Genomic DNA, 8,836 nt, shown 5'->3' with positions numbered 1-8,836 from the left:
TAAACTTATTTTTAAATAAGTCACTTTTCTGAAAACATTAGGGTGTCAGCATTATCTTTCCAGGGAAATGGACATACCTAAATGACAGAGAAATACAGTACAATTGTTGGAAACAGTGGTTTTATACCAGAGACATCTGACAGTCTCTGGAGATATTTCTAGTTGTCACAACTGGCAAAGAAGGATGATGCTGCTGGCACCTAGTGGACAGAGGCCAGGGATGCTGGTAAACATCCTACAGTGCACAGTACAGACTCCCCACCCCCAAACAAAGCATTATCCAGACCAAAACACTAATAGAGCTGAGGATGAGAAATCAATGACATGCATTTCTCAGAGGGAAACTGAAAGACGATGGGGGACTTAAAGTTCTGGGTTTCTCTTCCCATTTGCAATAATTTGCAATATTCACAATTGAGGATGAAGGATATCTATGAGATTTATTTAAATTTTGCTTTGAGGCCAAATGATTATGAACTTGGGCTTTGAAGTTAGAGAGAGCTGGGTTCAAATTCAGCTCTGCAGCAACTTATTACTCTATGACTATGGACAAGTTACTTAACCTATTTATAAGTCTTAGTTACCTCAGCTGTAAATTGGGTATAGGAATACTACTTACCATATTGCGTTATTGTGGGAATTAAATTAATATAATGCATTCAGTGTTTAGCAGTTGTGCCTAGCACCTGACAAGTAATCAGTCAGACTCCAAGTGTCTGAAAGTTCAAATATGTAAAAACCAAAAGTCTCTGCCAATTACTCAGTATAAAACCCCAAAGGAGAAAAAAATCAGGCTTTATTTGACTATCATACGATGGTTCCCACATTTGACTGATCATCAGAATCATTTGGAAAGAGGTGAGTCATGGGGCCATCTGAGGGAAATGACTACTGGGCAGAGGACAAAGACCCGGAGTGGGAGCATGCTTAGCGTGATGTGAAATGTTGGGGTTCAGGAGCGAATGGTCAAGAAAAAATTCTTGAGATGTCTTGGTGCAAAAATTAAAGCATGGGGACAGGACCTGTGGGCAGAAAGAGCTGCACTGGGGTTGTGAGGAATGGCTGATTATACACTTCCGAGTTGGGAGGGGGTTAAGGATGGCATAAGTCTCTAAGGAATTTGAAAGTAAGGTTTCCAGGACCTTGAGGGGCTAGCTGTTGTTAGGAAAAGGTCACTTACCACTATCTAGTAAAATCTTAGTCATGAGACCCTTCAGAGGTATATCAGTGGGCCGTATGTTTGGAGGATGATTGCTAACATATATCTTGGTGGGGGGCGGGTAGAGAAAAAGGAAGTTTCCAAAGGGGTTTTTGGAAGGATCCTAGAGGTCTGGTTAATGTCAAGCTAAGGTTGCCTTTTGCCTTTAGCAAAGTATTAACATTGAGGCAGTTGAGTTCCAGAAGGAAGGTCACTCTGCCTGTCTCAAGTGTGTGTCAATGGGCTGTAAGTTTTAAGGAAGTTTAATTTTTTTTCATTTGCCTTTGTTCTCCACACCAGGCATATTCAAGAAATAGCAAGAAGGCCAATGTGGCTAGAACGCAGTAAGCTGGGGGAGTTTGGGCAGATAAAATCAGAGAGGTAAAGGGGACCAAACCACTTGTTACAATCCTTGGTAGGTTTTGAACAGATCATTTCAGCTTCTCTATTAAGAATAGATTGTAGGACACCTGAGTTGGCTCAGTCGGTTAAGCGGCTGCCTTTGGCTCAGGTCATGATTCCGGGGTCCTGGGATCGAGCCCTGCATCAGGCTCCCTGCTCCGAGGGAAGCCTGCTTCTCCCTCCCACATTCCCCCCTGCTTGTGTTCCCTCTCTCGCTGTGTCTCTATCAAATAAATTTAAAAAATCTTAAAAAAAAAAAGAATAGATTGTAGAGGGGCAAGGGAGGAAACACACCATGCAAGGCGCTACTGCAATTGTCCAAGCAAGAGACAGTGGTGACTTGGACTAGGATATAAGGTTTCTTTGTGACATGATGACAATGTTCTAAAATTAGATTATGATAATGGTTACACAACTCTGTAAATATACTAAAAAACAATGACTTATAGTCTTTAAATGGGTGAACCTTAAGTATGTAAATTATATCAATAAAACTGTTAAAAAAAAAAGAACTGGGAAAATGGATGACCAAGGAAAAATGAAAGAATTGACTGACATGGTACTGAGAGCTTAGCTGAGATTAGAAAACATAAACTTGCAGTGGTAGCAATTTGCATAATTGTATGGTTTTTTTCCAACATATCAGTTACTGCTCAGTGGGTATAGTATAGAGGCAAGGATGTAGGGAATTTCAGGGTGCTTCTGAGGTAGAAGTTCAGATGATTAACTATAGGGCCATAAGGTTCAGCCTGGTAGCAGAGGAGCTAAAAAATGAGGATCGCCAGGGCATCTGGATGTCTCAGTTGGTTAAGCATCCAACTCTTGATTTTGGCTTGGGTCATGATTTCAGGGTTGTGATATTAAGCCCTGTGTAGAGCCCCGCGTCGGTTGTGGAACCTGCTTAAGATTCTCTCTCTCCCTCTGCAGTCACCCTCGTCTAAATATAAATAAGTAAGTAAGTAAGTAAATAAATAAATAATAACATGGTCACTAGGAAAAAAAAAAAAAGAATGAGGATTGGGGGTGAAAGGGTGGGGAGAAACAAAAGGGATAAAATTCAAATTCCTTAATATGACTTATTATTTCTGATGGTCTGACCCCTCTCTCTTGAACCTTATGTCATGCTTCTTATGTTTTAGATTCCATTCAGACAGAACTTTTTATTTTCTTGAGTGCCTCTAACTCTCTCTGTACATTCTATTCTACCCTTCCTTCCCCTTTTAGGTTGCAGCATAATCATTGTTTCCTTAGAAGGCCTGCCCTGCCCTGACCCTTAGGCAACTCTGCTATATATTCCTATAGCATCCTGCACTTCCTTTACCTAGCTTTGCTAGTGTCAATCAATTCTATCAATTTAGGGTGGGTTAACAAAATTTAATACCTGGATCTACAAAGCTGCAGAAGAATGACCATGGCAAAAATTGCTGCTCCACATTGGCTTGTCTGAGGAGCCAAATGTTTTTCTAGATAACCACAGTAGGCTGGTTAATGGACCCCAAAAATGTCCATGTCCTAATCCCTGGACCCTGTGAATATATTATCCTACATGGCAAAAGGAATTAGGATTGCAGATGCAATTAATGTTGCTAGTCAGTTGACCTTGAGATGGGGAGATTATCCTGGATTACCTGAGTGGGCCAATCACATGAGTCCATGAGTGAGCCAATCCATGAGAAAAGGTGGAAGAGAGGAGTCAGATTCACGTGAAGAGGACTCTACCCACCATTGCTAGTTTTGAAGATGGAGGAAGGGGGCCATGAGGCAAGGAATGCAGCTAGCCTTCAGAAACTGGGAAAGGCAAGGAAACAATTCTCTCCTAGAGCTTTCAGAAAGCAATTCAGTCTGTCCAACACCTTGGTCTTAGCCCAGTGAGACCCATATTGGACTTCTCACCTACAGAACTGTGAGACAATAAATCTGTGTTGTTTTAAGCCTCAAAGTTTGTGGTGATTTGTTACAGCAGCAGAAAACAAGTACATTAACAACCCTATGTTGCCTCTGTATAATACCAGGTAGACCTTGAAGCTCTCCATCTTAACCTGAATACCCAAATTAATCCAAGTGGATAGTCCCTAAACTATTTTAGGCTGAATTGTGTCTTCCTCCAAATTCGTATGTTGAAGCCTTTACCCCTAATACCCTGGAGTTAAAGTCTTTAAAGAGGTAATAGAGTTAAAATGAGGCTGTTAAGGGTGAGGCCCTAATGTAATATGACTGGTATCCCTGTAAGAGGAAGAGACAGCAGGGGTGGAATGACCACATGAAGAGGCAGCAAGAGGGTGGCCATCTGCAAGCCAAGGAGAGAGGCCTCAGAAGAACCCAACCCTGCTAGCACCTTGATCTTGACTTCCAGACTCCAGAACTCTGATAAATTTCTGTTGTTGAAGCCACCCAGTCTGTGATATTTTGTTATGGCAGCCTGAGATGAATAAATACACCATCATAATACAAAACTACTGAAAATGTCAACGGGGAAGGAAAGATCTAACTGTAGGCCTCTAACCCATTCCCTCTCTACCAGGAATCAATGACCTCAATCAAATTCCCTTAAATGTGCCAATGATATTTACTAACTAGCAGAAAGAAAACGAAAAGTCCTTATCTCTAAAATGCTTTTAGCAAGATACGTTTTGTCTGTAGAGATGGCTTATTGTAAAACATGGAATTTATGGATTGATGAAGCATGGTTGGCTGGAGAATGGGGACTCATCATTTGTGTAATTAATGAGGTATAAAAAGGGGATGTTGCAGAACCAAATGACTCCCTTTGTTTAAGCAATGTCTCCACATCGCTCAGAAGGAAACTTGTCCTTTAATTCTGAGTCCAAAATGTACCATAATGAGGAAGAGCAACGGTATTTTGGAGTTAAGTCTGATAATTTTGGACGTCTCCAAGAAAAGATTATTTCACCTATGCCTGGTGATCACTCTGTATCCTTTGAATCATTAATCACGTTTGGTATTGGGTTAAGATCAATGACTCATGTGAGTCTGATGTGACACTCTTTGGGCTAACCAAGACTTTGCATACAAAAATTATCTTGCACTTCTTATTAACTCAGAAATGTTCCCGTTTTAAGTTCTATCAACCCAGTTTGATAAATTTATAATTTGGATAGAATTTGACATTATGAAGGATTATCATATAATTGAAATAACCTGATAAATGACATACATGCATTTATTTGAAATTTTATTATATAAATTTTCATTTCTTTTAAAGATTACAAAACCTGTTCTGTGACAGGAATACAAGCAATATTGTTCCAGGATTATTCATGGATACATCTGAAAGAGCTTAGATTACACATTAATAGTATGATTTGAAAACTTCCCAGATTAAACTCTTAAGTAAAACAATTTAAAGTATTCAGTGATAATTAATCCTTTACAAGCATTTCATAATTATGGCAGCAGTGCCAAGCATCTGATGCAATTTAACCACCAATAAAAGGTACAATACATAGGAACTCATGATATGGTACCTTGGGCTTCTGGCATGCCTTACTAGAGAGAAACTAGTATAAAGTAAGATCATGTATAATAGTAGAAAAATATTTGTGATTTTTTTTCTTTTTTAAAAACTGTTTAAGTAGTTGCCCACCCCATTCCCACCCAAGGCCAAAAATGCAAAATAATTACATCCCTTAGGTGTATACCTTCCCTTTTGCTTAGGGTAAGAGTTAAGATAAACCTAATACATGTACACAATTTTAAGAATTAAAAACTCATCACCCATAATTATTAAGGATGCTAAGGAATGGCAATTAAAAAAAAAAGCTTTAGATGATAAACTACACTTAGAGAAACACAAACCAAAACCTTTATCCTTATACCCTTGCTTTGTATTTAAAAGTTCTACTTTACACACTTGTTTGAAAAACTCAGTATACAGTTCATTCAGTACTATAGTGATACTAGGAGTAAAGATTTTCACTTCAATTAGATATTGAACTAATCTACTTAGAGAGACTATTACAGAGACTCTCCTCTCACATACGTTTACACATATTGTACTGAAATGGTATGTGCTCTAAAAGAGGTTTTCTTGAGGTTTGCATCTCTGAACCTAGTCTCTAAATTTTCCTTTCCACTAATCTCTATTCAATGTCATATACTTTGCTAGTTGCTCTGGGAGAAGTCATGGACATTTAAACAGCTTATCATGCACTTCAAGGTTATATGGCAAAATAATGAGGAAAGTGCCGTAAGAGGTAGGAAGTAGACTCTCATCCCAACCCTTGGTATGCCCTGTTATGAACAGTTAAAAGACTAGAATCAAAGTGGTAAATGTGAGACTGATAGTAATACAAGGCTTAAGAAAATTAAGTCGACTTAATTACTAGAATTCTTTGAGAACACTCAGTCACATTGGAACCAGTTACAAGTCACTTGACCACACAAAATACAGCAGTGTCAGAAGTACATAAAGCACACTGTAGATACAAATTCTTCTTGGCCATCCATATTTAGGTATTATCATTCTGTAGATTCTTCACTAGAAAAAGTGGTTAAGCGTAGCTCTGCAGAATACCACAGTCCCAAGAAAGCAAATTTCATTCCTTCATTAATTGGTCTCCACCAATGGTCACTTGGGGAAACCAGCAAAATATAAGCAATCTGGAGGTGAAAAGAGGACTATTTTCACTGAAATATAAATACTGAGTTAAGTCAACTTATCTGTGAATTAAATAAAACTCAATGTATACATCTAGTGTGAGTCACATGGAGCTGGACCTTTCAGAGGGACAGAACTCTAGGACTAGATTGGAACCTCTTGGTTTAAGCACCAAGGGTCAACCATGGAACCCATCGTATTTCTTAAACACAGAAAACAGACCTTTTCTAACTCTTTACATTCCTGAGATACCTGTCCTAATGCCTTCACAAATCTCATGAATGCTTGATACCACCATGAGAATTTTCTCTATAAAATATGGTAAAGCAAGCTGAAAAATTTTCCATCATTTATAAAGGCCAGGAAGTAGAGAATATCAAAGCCCTGTTGAGATATGTATTGCTGACTTCCATGGTGATTAAGTACATCTATACCAAGGCTCCCAAATCTTAAATGTTTCTCTGCTCTCATCCCAGGCTGGACCTACCCCAGTTCCTTTCCAACCCAATTCATTCTGCTTACTCATGAAGCCTTTGCACCCCTCTCCCCCTTCAAATCTTTCCTGGGCTGAGGGTGCAGGGAACAGCAAACAGGCCAGCCCCACCTCTGATAATGTCCCCTGGCCCCAAAAGCAACTACTTCTTAAAATTAGGTGGGAAATGGTTGATCCAAACCCATACTTTGCAGCCTACCACATGTGAAATGTGAATCTCTACTGCATACACACACCCCCTCCAGACACTCACTAAGTGACTTTTCCCCACACATTAGCCTTGCAGCATCTTGATTCTGTGCCTTGTCAAAATCATTACATTTTTGCATTTTTGGGGTTGCTTGTGAATAAATGAATCCGTATTAAATCTGTTAAAGGTCTACTGTACTTAGAAAAAAAGACATCTCTATAAATTAGAAGGAGCTGAAATGACTTACATAAAAAATTAAAAGGACAAAAACTTACCTTAACATCATCACTTGAAAGGGAAGATACAAAACACGTGGTAGTGTAATCCATATTTTTCAGCATGTGCTTGGAAAAGTTAAATGCAATCTACCATTCTAGATATTATTTTGGATTATAGGATAAGAGGAGGTTTGTAAAAGTGGCCTGATGGTTTAGTTCTTTCTTTCACATTGAAATAATCTTTAAGACTGAACTAAAACCTTCTGGGAGAAGCCCTGGTAACTAGGGGAACTAAATGGTGAAGGGCCCAGTGGAGCTGGACTCAGTAATTAATGGAAAGGTAAACCCAGGGCAAGCATTACACAATTGTTGGCCAAGTTTGTCTGCCGTAAGTCAAAGGCAATAGGAACACCAGGACCACAGATGAAATAAATTAAGCTCACGAACTGCATTTTAGGCAACAAAAGCCTTCAGTTTTGTGAACATACAACTTGCTTTTCTCCAATAAAATTGGCAGCTGGAGTAGGCAAAGAAGGCAGTATCTTTGAAAGCAATAAACTTGCCATTCATCTACCAGTAGAGTATTGTCCTAAGAAATATGTATTTTTTTTGAACAACTCTGCTCCTGGTTGGGTATTAATATGAAGGGAAGGCAGCATGGTGTTATGAGGGAAAAAAACTGAATGGGAAGTTAAGGATTCTAGTCTTTGCTTTGGGTCTTAGGTACTTTACATGCAATATGAGAGTTATTTAGATAATTTATTATCTAAATTAGATAAGTTATTTAGATAATAAATTATATAGATAATTTATAAGGATTTACACCTTTACTTCTGGTTCTAAGACTCTGATGGACAAAACACCTAAGCAATTATGGAATAGCATCAGTGTCCAAAATTTGAAAATATGTCTTTTTTTTTTTGCTCAGAGTTACATTAACATTTTAAAAGTGACAAGAATTTGGGATGGTCATGGTTTGAAACACTGAATAGAGGAGAGAGAGAAAGAAAGAAAAAATGTTTTCTTTACAGGCAATGGGAAGCAGTTTTTGATAGTTAGCATTCATATACTCAAGAATTTTAATAAAACTTTCTCCATCTAGATCTTCTGCATCCTTCTTCCTATACATTTTTTTATTTAGAAGATAAACTTACATTTGATTTCTATGCAATAATCATTTTGTGTCACTTAAGCAAAATGAATGTTATAGATTTTCCCTTTCTCTTTAGTTGCATAGAGGAGAAATTAAGGAATAATAAGTGGCTTCTAAGACATTTAACTAAAGTACGCTTTCTTGGCTTTGTACTCTCAAAGAAAGATTTAAAGCTTCGGGCAGGTAAAAAGACTTCTGATGTAAATGGCTCAGTACATGGCTAAGAGATCTGTTGGGCACATTGTTGATGAGGTTAAGTTAAATCACTTTTTCCTTGTTCATGTTTTTCATATTACATATCAATGTATACTAGGTAGCTCGACTAAAATACAGGTAATAATGGATACAAAAGTTTCTTTAATCAAATAGAATTGTGGAAACTACCCAAATTAGATGTAGGTAATGAATACTGTAATCTAAGCAGACCCAGTGACCACTATGAAAGCTGATCATTTCTGAAGTTAAAGGAAGCATTATATGGCTATAAATTATCAGAAGGAATTCAGAAAACACTCAATGGTGAACATTCACTTAGGCTACTTGAGCTATGATTTCAGGTGAGAA

The sequence above is a fragment of the Halichoerus grypus genome, chromosome X, assembly GCF_964656455.1.
Source record: "Halichoerus grypus chromosome X, mHalGry1.hap1.1, whole genome shotgun sequence".
Classification (NCBI taxonomy): Eukaryota; Metazoa; Chordata; class Mammalia; order Carnivora; family Phocidae; genus Halichoerus; species Halichoerus grypus.
The sequence above is the reverse complement of the archived record's forward strand: the minus strand, read 5'-3'. Positions refer to the sequence as shown.